Source organism: Cheilinus undulatus, linkage group 5 (assembly GCF_018320785.1).
Source record: "Cheilinus undulatus linkage group 5, ASM1832078v1, whole genome shotgun sequence".
Classification (NCBI taxonomy): domain Eukaryota; kingdom Metazoa; phylum Chordata; class Actinopteri; order Labriformes; family Labridae; genus Cheilinus; species Cheilinus undulatus.
The window spans coordinates 8449598-8462214 of record NC_054869.1 but is presented as its reverse complement, the minus strand read 5'-3'; positions in this window follow the sequence as shown (position 1 = coordinate 8462214).

Below are 12617 nucleotides of genomic sequence, written 5' to 3'. Positions count from 1 at the left end.
GAGATTTTAAGACCAGGACAAAAGCCCCTGCCTCTCCTGTCTCCACTCTTCTCCTGACCTCTCTTCCTGTGTCGCTATTTCTGGGATTTTTTGTGATAGCGAGAAGACGATATATGACACTAAACACAGATACAGGGATCGATTTCAAGTCTAAAAGTTGTCGTGATTTTTTAGGCTATAGGAGGTCTTTCATTTGGTTTGTGAAGTCTGTTGGTTCTCCCTCAGTCGACTCTTCTGATGACATCTTTATGCTCCTTTGCACAGTCCTTCGGTGAGCAGGACTCTCTCTCTTCCTTCAAGTTGTGCTGGAGCTACAAGTTAAGAATTTATGCACTTAAAGAAGAAAAAGCATGTATGTATGTTTTTGAGCCTCTGAGTTAAAGAATGCAGGAAGGGGGTTGACTAAAGCTGGGGGAACACTGCAAATTTCATCCGATTCAGACATCAGCAACTTGGAAGTTGTGCCAACTGTCTGGCGGATCAGTGTGTCATTAGTTGTGCAGTGTACGGTGGGAAATGACGGCCAACCATGACCCGACTACAGATGGACCTGCTGCTTCTGCCTGGCCTGATGGATTTATGGCATGTTTGATATTTGGTCTTACTTCTCTCAGGCAGTGAGGCCGTCTGAATCACCAAGAACTCAACCACTGCACTGTTGCCAGTGGATGCACAAATGCAGTTCAGCAAAAACAGTTGGTAGGGTCTGAGGGTAATCGACCAACTGACTGCAGAGTGTCAACCATCGATGTAACACCTTTTACTTTTAAGTGGCATCACTCCAAAGCACTTTTCTGTTTCTGAATGAAAAATTCAGTTTTGATTAAAAAGCATCAAACTTACACATTGTACCTTAACTAAAGGCCAGCAATAGCATCATTTTAATTTAACTGGGCGCCAGACAAAGTCTATCATTTAAAATCTCAGGGTAGAGAAAATATATTTAAGGCTTAAAGGAAATAACAATTCCACTACAAAAGTAAAGAAGGCCAAAATCAGTTAGGTTCCTTTTGTCTTTCTTTTGACCAAAATTCAAAGCAAGAGAAACACAGTAATCCTTTACGGACATGATTAACAATATAGTAACAAAACACTCTTCAGTTAAGGCCCCCCCAAATTCCTCCATGCATTTCATCACTCAGTAACATAGATGAATTCACTCAGTTCATGACACAAATGTCCCAACATCTTCATAGAATCTAAACGCCCCACAGTGCCAGCAAAACAATTTCAGTGTTCCCAAAAGTTCCCCAGCCCATAAATCAAACATACCCCCCAAAGTTCAAGCTAAATCAAATTAAATATTCCCCAAGTTTAAACAAAACCTAAACCCAAAGCTCTATGGTCATGGCCTCTTCAACCAAAACCAAAATCTTGTGTTTTAAAGAATGTAGGTGTGTTTGGGAAAGAAAATGTGACAGATAGGTGTGGGAGAAAGGGTAATGAGGTAAACTTGCGGCTAGGGGAGTCTGAGCCAGGATCAGGGGGATTAATCCAAAGACTGGAGGGTAGTCCTGCCACCACAAGAATTCAGTGCCACCATATACAGAGGATCTCACACTGCTCCAGGATTTCAGTGTTCACATATTTAGAAGGCTCCAGAGGAAAAAAGCTAACTGTTCAGCCACTATGGACTTCCTATGCTCTCTTTTCCAGTTTTTGGCAGATATATGACTTCTTTATACTGTTTTTTTTGGTATTTGAACTCCTTCTGCTTTCTATCAAAGTCCCTCCAGAAAGCCATTGTCTCCCTTCTTCTCACTCAGCTCACAGGTGTCTACAATTAACACACTCTCCTCTGCTGCACCACACCCTCTCTCTCACTTCTCTGCTGTGCAGCAAGAATCACCTGTCTGCTACAACATTTTAAATAACATGAGAAGTATTGCATTTAAATATGTACTTTAAGATAAACCCTCAGTAATTACTCAATGCTATTATCCCTCCAACAAACTTGGCAGCTGGCACAGTGCAGTCAGGGAGGCAGCATTCTCCCAGCATCCACCAAACCCAGACTCGACCATCGGACTTTCAAACATAGAAGTGTGATTTGTCACTCCACAGAACACATTTCCACTGCTCCACAGTCCAGTATTAGTATGCTTTACAAAACGTCATCCAATGCTTGGCATTGGACTAATGTGAGTCTTGCATGCAGCTGCTTAGACATGGGAACCATTCCATGAAGCTGCAGTTTTTGTTTATACATCAATGCCAGTGGAAGTTCAGGACTCCAGGTATGGATTAAGCAGAGTGTTGGTGTCTTTTATGCACCATGTGCTTTAGCAACCATTTATCCTGCTCTGCGATTTAACTTCTGCTTACCGGCTGAGTTGCTGTTGTCCCTATAACCTTCCACTTCCAAAAAATATCACTTACAGTCAACTGTGGAATATCCAGCAGGGATGAAATTTCACAAACTGACTAATTGCAAAGGAGGCATCCAACACAGTACCACACTTGAAGTCACTGAGCTTTTCAGAATGACTGATTTTGCATCACAAATGATTGCAAATAATTGAATGGTGATTAATTTTATACACCTGTAGCAACAGGTCTGATTGAAATATCTGAATTTCAAAATTGACAGGTGTGGCCAAGTACTTCTGTCCATAAAGTGTATCCCACTTCTCTTAGACATTAACAGGAGGGCTTTTATATCAATTGCAACCTCAGTATGTAATGGTAAAGTAGGTGAGATAATTCACTGGTGATAATGGACAGCTTTCTACTATTTAGTTCTTTTTTTTTCACTTTGGCATATGATGTTTATTGGAAACTGTGGTTAACATTATGCATGGGCTACATAAAGGAAATGTCACAAATCCAATCTACACTACATAACCTTTTTTGTTTGGAATTGAAGAACAAGAAAGCACAGCGTGTTATTCATTGCTGTCGCACAACACCTCCATGTTTTCTGTCAGTTCACAAATAATCAGATATCCCCAGGTAATACTAATCCCATGCAAATTCACTTTAGGTTGGGGTTCAACGATCAGGATATCTCTGCACTGCAGGCAAATCTGACCTAAATCCAATTGTTTTGCTTATGTTGAAGGGATTCTATCTCCATTTTCCAGATCTAAATAAACCCTGATGTCAATGGTGTGCTGGTTTATGTCAGGCAGAAGAAAAAGAAGCTGCAGCCAGACTGTGGCTACTGCATCCACTGGCTGACTACATAACAGTCATTCACAATATTGCCAAAAGTATTGGCTCACCTGCCTTGACTCGCATATGAACTTAAGTGACATCCCATTCTTAATCCATAGGGTTTAATTTGACATTGGTCCACCCGTTGCAGCTATAACAGCTTCAACTCTTCTGGAAAGGCTTTCCACAAGGTTTAGGAGTATTTTTATGGGAATTTTTGACCATTCTTCCAGAAGTGCATTTGTGAGCTCACACACTGATGTTGGACAAGAAGGCCTGGCTCTCAGTCTCTGCTCTATTTCATCCCAAAAGTGTTCTATCGGGTTGAGGTCAGGGCTCTGTGCAGGCCAGTCAAGTTCATCCACACCAAACTCTCTCATCCATGTTTTTATGGACCTTCCTTTGTGCACTGGTGCACAGTCATGTTGGAACAGGAAGAGGCCATCCTCCAAACTGGTCCCACAAAGTTGGGAGCAATAAATTGTCCAAAATCTCTTGGTATGCTGAAGCATTCAGAGTTCCTTTCACTGGAGCTAAGGGGCCAAGCCCAGCTCCTGAAAAACAACCCCACACCATAATACCCCCTCCACCAAACTTTACACTTACACTTGGCACAATGCAGTCAGACAAGTACCGTTCTCCTGGCAACTACCAAACCCAGACTCGCCCATTAGATTGCCAGATGGAGAAGTGCGATTCATCACTCCAGAGAACGCGTCTCCACTGCTCTAGAGTCCAGTGGCGGTGTGCTTTACACCACTGCATCCGACGCTTTGCATTGTGCTTGGTGATGTATGGCTTGGATGCAGCTCCATGGCCATGGAAACCCATTCCATGAAGCTCTCTACACACAGTTCTTGAGCTAATCTGAAGGCCACATGAAGTTTGGAGGTCTGTAGCGATTGACTCGCAGAAAGTTGGCGACCTCTGCACACTATGTGCCTCAGCATCCGCTGATCCCGCTCCGTCATTTTACGTGGCCTACCACTTGGTGGCTGAGTTGCTGTTGTTCCCAATTGCTTCCACTTTGTTATAATACCACTGACAGTTGACTAAGGAATATTTAGGAGCTAGGAAATTTTACCACTGGACTTGTTGCACAGGTGGCACAGTACCACGCTGGAATTCACTGAGCTCCTGAGAGCGACTCATTCTTTCACAAATGTTTGTAGAAACAGTCTGCATGCCTAGGTGCTTGATTTTGTACACCTGTGGCCATGGAAATGATTGGAACAGCGATTACAATTATTTAAATGGGTGAGTGAATACTTTTGGCAATATAGTGTACATGATATCTGTCCTGCACTGAGGGAAATCAGGTAAAAATATTAATGATGCATTTGAACGCTGGCATGTGTTTATTGTGACCACTGACTTGATGCAAATTCCTGTGGGAAGGGTCACATATTATACAAAATACTCTTTTTTTTGTAGGTTTTTCTAACAAAAATATGTGCCCCTGGCCTGTTCACTTTCTCCCGAAGAATCAGAATAACCCATTTTCTCCCCCCTCTCTTTCTCCACCTTTCAGAAAATGTGTGCTGAAACAAGCCGTTCTCAGATTTTACCCTAATGGTGTTGAGTTAGCCCCGCCCTCAGGTTCAGTTGACCCTCCCCACTTGGAAGAAAGTTTCGCCCTCCTTTCCTGATCCTCCTCTCAGCTGGTAGCTGAGGAGGATCAGCAAAGCAACATTGATGAAGCCACATCAATTTTCTGAGAAGGGCCAGACAGCTCAGTAACATTTATAGTCACAGACATAGAAACAGCTCGTTCACAGAGAAACAGAGAGGTTTTAGACATGAAAAGATCCAATACTGGTGTGTTTTTTCTGCAACAAACTTCACAAGCATGTTTTGGGAGACTTCTGAGACCAATATAAACTTGACTTAAAAGGGTAAAATATGTGACCTTTAAAAACGTGTCAAAAATTTTGCCAGGACAATGTTTTTATAGCTACAGTGTTCATGAAAAATTACAGGCCTTAAAACCAGATTCTAAAAAGATAAGGACTCAAACCAATGTAACATTTGAGATTTGATCACCTGCTCATAATCACCTAAAAAACCTAAATCATAGCTGCCTGATAGCTTTCTGAAAGCAGCCTGAAACTCTGAAGGGTGGCTACAGTGCAGCAGACAGCAATGAAACTGACTTTGAAACTGTCTGTCAGAAAAGTCTTCCCTATCCTGCACTGTGTTGCCAGTGAGGTCTTTGTTGTGTTTTTTGGGCATGCAGGTCAGTTGAGCACCATGTGGAGTTCACACAGGAGTCTGATAGAGGCCATGTTTAAACAGTGCCGAGACCATCCCAAGAAAAATAAAGAGATCTGAACAATGAATATGAATGGAGCATTTAGACTTGCAGAGTGAGACTAGTAGTTATTGTAGAAAATGATAATGTTACTCTTTCCTCAACAACTATTGTGTCTCTGCCCTTGATCCAGACACATATTCCCCTCAACGCTAAATAATTGACACACCAGGATGGCTGACCTGCCTTCTTAAAATGCAAAGCTGTGAAAAACAAAACAATAAACACAAAATACTCGGCCCGATCCCCTCTGAGACCAAAACACTGCAGAAGAATACTTAACCTGAGAGCTGCAGGCAATATTCACAGACACTCCTGCTGCTGTAGTGTTTTGGCTTTTAAACAACCTCTTATAAATTCTGTCAGAGTATCATGAATAAATGTTAGCTCACACTAGACAAGGAAAAGACTCAACTGTGTCTTTATCAGTGAGGAAATCCATTCTAAATTTGCTTATATGTATCGTTATGCTATTTTCTGAAGAACACAGAAGAGAGCTTTCAGAAGCACCGAGCTGTAATGTTCGCACAGTCTTTTCTAAACCTTGTTATCTCAAAATCACAACTTAATTATCTTGTTGTCTTCAGATAACAAGCTCTTTCCTCGTGATCACATATTAATTATCTTGTCATCCCAAGACGGCAAACGCTTTTTTGTTTTTTCTTCATGAAAACACAGACCCAAATTCTGGCTTTTATGTTTCCAGCTCAAGCAGACTGCATGCTGGGTTTTAACTCCCTTCAGTTGTTCAGACACTGTGATAAACACATTTCAGCCATGCTGGACAGCTGACTTCATACATGTTTCTGTCAATCAGTGAGCCATTATTCATGACTTACTGAATAAATAATGTCTAATCACAGAGGTAATCTAACATCAACTCCTCTCAAAACTCTGATCAGCCTGCCACCCTCTAATTGATAGATGAGTCATGTTGTTCAATATGCCCAAAGCACTCTTTGCAGATATTTGACTATTTTTAAAAGCAATCTAACACAGGGTAGGAGGTAAATATACAAACTCATGATGCAAGGTGAATAATTTCACATCCAGTCACTGACAATTATAATCCTTTTAAGGATGTTGCAAAGTTTATTTGCAGAATGTAGCTAACCTAGCAGTGGTAGCGTTTTTTGCATGTTTAAAGTCTATACTTAGTGCTGGGTATCTTCACTCATGTGTCAGACAGCCTCTGGCATGGTTCTTCTTTTTGTACTATGGAAGAAAGGAGTTCCTCAGAAACCCTATATGCTTTGTTGAGGTCATTTTCACACCTTACCATGCCTACCAGCTCTCTCCCCATGATTCCGGCCCAAATATGACTCCACCACCCTCTTGCTGCTGTCGCAGCCTTGTTGAGACATGGTGGCCATCCACCAACCATCCATCTGGACCATCCAGGGTTGCATGGCACACATGGGTAATTATGACTGTTTGAAGTTAGTCTTCATGTATTTCTGGGCCCACTGCAACCATTTCTGCTTTTCCGCTGATAAAAATACCAGTACTTCTGGTGCTGACTGCGGAGGGATCTGAGTGTAACATGCACTATATGGACAGAGGTTTTTAGTCACACCTTTTAATTATTGAATTCAAGTGTTTCAATCAGACCTGTTGCCACAGTTGATGTATAAAATCAAGCACTTAGCCATGCAGTCTCCATTTGCAAACATTTGTGATTTTAAATGGGTTGTTCTGAAAATCTCGGTGACTTCAAGTGTGGTACTGTGATGGATACGACCTCTGCAATAAGAAGGCTTTCATCCATGCTGTTTATTTCACAATCAGCTGAGATATTAGGAAGTGGAGGTGTTTAGGAACAACAGCAACTCAGCCATAAAGCAGAAGACCATGAAAATGCAGCGGAGTCAACGGCTGTTCAGGTGCATGGTGTGTTAAAGTCACCAACGCCCTGCTGATTTCATAACTGAAGATTTCTGAAGTTTCGCTGGCATTAATGTAAACACAGAAACTCTGCAGCAGAAGCTCCATGGAATGAGTCCCTATGGCCAAGCAGTTGCATGCAAGCCAAACGCAACTGCTTGGCCTTCACATTATCAAATCCAATACCAAGTGTTGGATGGAGTCGTCCCATGCACAATGATGCTGAACTGTGCAGCAGTGGAAACGTGTTCTGTGATGAATCATGCTTCTCTGTTTGGCAGTCAGTGAGCAAGTCTGGGTTAGGCTGATGTCAGGAGAACACTACCTCCTTGACTGCACTGCACCAACTGTGAAGTTTGGTGGAGGAGGGATAATGGTATGAGTCTTAATGCTTCAGCATACCAAGACATTTTGGGAAATGCTATGCTTCCAACTTTCTAGCAACATTTTAGAGAAGGCCCTTTTCTATTCTGACATGACTGTGCCACAGTGTACAAAGAAAGGACTATAAAGATATGGTTTGAAGAGTTCGGTTTGGAAGATCTTCACTTGCCTGCACAAAGCCCTGATCTAAACCCCAACAAGCACCTTCGGGATCAACTGGGATGGAAACTGAGTGCCAGGCCTTCTCATCCAACATCAGTGCCTGACCTCATAGATGCTCTTCAGAATGGATGGGAAGAAAATCCCACAGAAACACTCCAAACTGTTGTGGAAAGTCTTCCAAGATGAGTGGAGGCTGTTATAGCTGCAAATGGGGGCCAACTCCATATTAAAGTACATAAATTTGAATACAGTGCTTTTACAGTCCCTGTTGGTGTGACGTTCAGGCGACCATACTTTGTCCTTATAGTATTTCTTGACTTTTTTCTTTAACTAGTTTGATTCTCAGAGCTGCTATTCTCAATTCAAACTAATTTACATTCAACACAATAAAATGTTTTGAGGTGATGTAGCTTAAAAGTTCATGTATGCATAAGAGCAGTTTCATAAGTACTTGATGGCTGACACCCTGCAGTCAGTAGGTTGATTACCCTCAAACCCTGCCATACAACTATCTTTTTTGCCATACCTAGTCTTTGCATCCACTAGCTACAGTACAGGAGAAGAGATTTGCCTCTGGTGATCCCTTTCTGGCAGGCTCACAGCCTACGAATTGCTCTGCCCTCCCCCTCCTGTCACTTGTGTTCCTTTCCAAGGAGTTTTTCCAAGTCAAACCAACACTACATGATAACAGCAACTTTAACTATATACTTCTTATTTACTTCAAATGCATGATTAGGATGAATGAGGAAAAAAGTGGTTAAAAAGCAGTATTTTTACTGTTAAAAAAACATGACATGCCTGGGCAGGTCTGTTAGCTTCTGGGAGTTTTTGAGAGCAGGTGTCAGAGCTTTGTTTTGTTTGACTAAATGCAGTGCCTTTAAAAAGTATCCACCCTCTTGGATGGTTTACCTTTTTAGTGATTTTATGAATCAACCCTGGTCAATATAATTTGACCTTTCTGCCCTTTTTTCGTACAAAAAACTAATAGATTTCTAAGAAGTAATGTCAATGAAATGAATTAATGTGATGTAAAGTAAGTGATTGCATAAATATTCACCCCCTTTACAGTCTCTGAGCTAATTCAGCAGAGGTCCAGCCAAACTGTAGCTATTAGCCTCACAATTACTGAAATGTAGTATAAAGACACCTGTGTAAATCAGCATTCCTGGCTATCATTACACTATGAAGACAAAAGAACACTCCAAGCAGCTCAGAGATCAGGCCATCCTCACAAACTGAGTTACCATCTAAATGTGAGAGAGACCACCAAGACACCTATGACTAGTCTGAAGGAGTTACAAACTTCAGCAGCTGAAATGGGAGAGACTCTTCATACAACACCTGTTGACTGGGTTCTTCACCAGTCAAAGCTTGATGGGAGAGTGGCAAAGAGAACACCACTTTTAAGGAAAACTTCAATAAATCTGGACCAGAGTTCACAAAAAGACATGTGGGAGACCCCATGGTCAAGTGGAAGAAAGGTATTTGATCTTATGAGACCAAAAATGTGCTTCTTGGCCATCACACAAGACACTTTACACATCACCAAAAACGTACCAGTCTCACTGTGAAGCACGGTGGTGGTAGCATCATGCTGTGGGGATGCTTCTCAGCAGCCGGCCCTGGAAAGCTTGTCAAGGTAAAGGGTGAAATGATTGTGGCAGGAAATAACAATATCTTGGAAGACAATCTTATTCAGTCTGCAAAATAAGTACGGATTGGGGGAAGATTTATTTTCCGCACCTGAATCATACAGCGAAAGCTACACAGAGATGGTTTCAAGACAACAAGGTGAGTGTTCTGGAGTGGCTGAATCAAAGCCCAGAAATCAATCCTATAGAGAACTTGGGGCTGGACTTGGAAAGGGCTGTCCACATCTGGTCCCTATAGAACCTGACAGAGTTTGAGCAGTTTTGCAAAGAAGAATAGGGTAATATTGCTGTGGCCTGACATGCAAGCCTGATTTAGACCTATCCACAAAGACTCAGTGCTGTGACTGCAGCCAAAGATGCACCTAAATCCTGACTTGAAGGGGATAATTATTCATGCAGTCACATATTTTTACTTAACTTTTTTTTGGATTGACATTCCTTTGTAGAAATCTGTTGTCACTTTGACATTATGGAGGGTTTTTGTAATAAAAGCACAAAAAGTAAGGAAATTTGTGTTTGGTAGAGTATTTTTTTGTTGTAACAATGCTTCTTGACAATAAATCTTAGATCACTGGAAAGCCTCTTTATTTCCCTTTTAATGCCACATTTGTAAGGAACATGCATTTGTGGAATGAGCAGCAGAGCTGAGTATGTGGGTTTCGACCATAAAAAATTTGCCAAATTTCTCTGCCAATGCCAAACAGCTGATTCTGCCATTGACTCTTGTTTGGTGTTTGGTGGATTGGATGATCAAAGTTTGAAGAAACAAGACATATTGGCAATTCAAAAATGTATTCATTTAACAAACAGGAGCCTCAGTAGCGTGTGGAAGAACCATACACAGCCACAACAGCCTGGCATCTCCGTCTCATGCTGGTCACCAGCCTTGTCACACACTGCTGTGGGATGACGTCCCATTCTTCAACCAGCATTTGTCAAGTCAGCAAACGTGGTTGTGTCGGTCCCTCTGGCACAAACAGCACACCCAAGCTGATCCCACAAGGGTTCAATAGGGTTAAGGTCAGGATTGCTGGTAGGCCATTCCATTCTCTCCACTCCCAAATTCTAGAGGTAGTCTCTGATAAACACCGCTCTTGGGGGCGAGCATTGTCATCTTGGTGGATAGAGTTTGGTCCAGACTGTGGAGATAAGGGATTGCCACTGGTAGCAGAATCTCATCTTGATATCTCTCTGCATTGAGATTGCCTCCAATGATGACAAGCCTCGTTTTCTACAGTGAGGGAGATGCCGCCCCACACCATCACTCTGCCTCCACCAAAAGATTGGTGCAGCAATCAGCATAGCGTTCTCTGCGTCTTCTCCACACTTTGAGCCTACGATCCAGCTGCCAAAGGCAGAATCTTGACTCATCGCTGAACATAACGTTTCCCCACATGTTCAGGTTCCAGTGCACGTGTTGCAGACACCAGCGCAAGCGGGCCTGACGGTGAAGGGCAGTCATGGCAGGCCTCCCGGCAGCCCTATGAGACCGGAGATTAGCTGCGTGCAGTCTGTTCCAGATTGTCTGGGCAGAGAGCCGTTAGCCATATCGTCCTTTAAACCTTGACAGCAAATCTGTAGAAGACAGCCTACGGTACCTAAGTTCTGACAGGGTAAGGAAACGCAGGTGCTGCCAATCAGGCACCTGATTAGCAGTACCTGCAGGTACCAGAAGCTCAAAACAAGAGCCAATAGCAACAGCAATACAAGCTGTTTGGCATTGGCAGAGAAGATTTGGCAAATTTTTCATGAGCACAACCCAAATACTCAGCTCTGCTGCTCATCCCACAAATGAATGTTCCTTACAAATGTGGCACTATTTGAAACAGGCTTTCCAACAGTCCGATTATTGCCAAGAAGCATTGTTACAACAAAGAAATAATCTGCCAAACACACATTTCCTTACTTCTTGTGCTGAGTATATTTTGGCCAAGAAACCCAAATTGTATTGACCATGATTGATTTTTAAACCAATAAAAGGATAAAACATCCTGAGAGGTGAATACTTTTCATCGGCACTGTAGTTGTCTCTTTAGAAATTAAAAAGAAAAATAGATGAAGAACACAGTTTTCAAAAAAGTTTAGTGGATTTGCTACCTGCCTGATAAATTACAACAGTTTTCAAGGACCAGGATCTCAAGTGTCGTTATTGGACTAAGGATGGAGGACAGCATCAGATGTACTGGAGAGACAAGAGGGGAAAAAACAACTAAAAGAGAAAAATAACATATCAGTAAAATCTTTTTTTTTTTTCCGTGAAGAGAAAAATAGTGACGATGCTGCTTTTGAATCAATCTCCAAATTAATTAAACCATTCATCGAAGGACAGCTTCTCAAGGATTTCATGTTTTCCAAATATATAATAAAGTATCTTAGAACATCAGAGCTGAGTTAAATGTTGTAAAGAAAGACTTTGTTCAACATTTCTCTGTATCGGTAAACATAGTGGTTTAGCAGATTAGCAACTGTAGCCCCAAGCTGTATGAGTAATAAAATCTCTGAGATAAGTGTAAAGTGTGGTGAAACCCATTCCTAATGTGCTCAGTGCAGACAAAGGGTTTACTGTAGACTCATGAACAGTGCTTACAGTGTGGACTCAGACCCAACTGTCACTTGCCTTTTTATTCTTCTTATTTATAGAGCTCTATTAGGCTTAGTTCAATGTCTGTTCTGAAATTTTTAGATGGCTGGATTGTAAGAAATGAGCTTTCTCAGGGTTTAAAATCCACAATTCCGGTAGTATGTGCACATCAGTTTCAGCACTGTTGTGCCTTAATGTAGCTTGCAGAGTCTGACTATCTTCTATCTTCTCAGACAGGTGCATCTAGAAAATAAGAAACTGAAAAAGACCTCCTGCATACCTCTGTAAACTGTGCTGAGAGACCAGGCACAATAAGCTGAAGAGGTGAGGCTATTACGGTCGACAGAACAGCGTACAGATTACATTTTGTTCAGTCTGTCTGTACCCTACAGCTGGCAGCTGCAGACAGTTAATGTCAAGAATTACAAACAGCAAGAGACCCGGAGTTAGTTTGCAGTCTGTTCAGCACTGTCTGTTCTGAAAACTT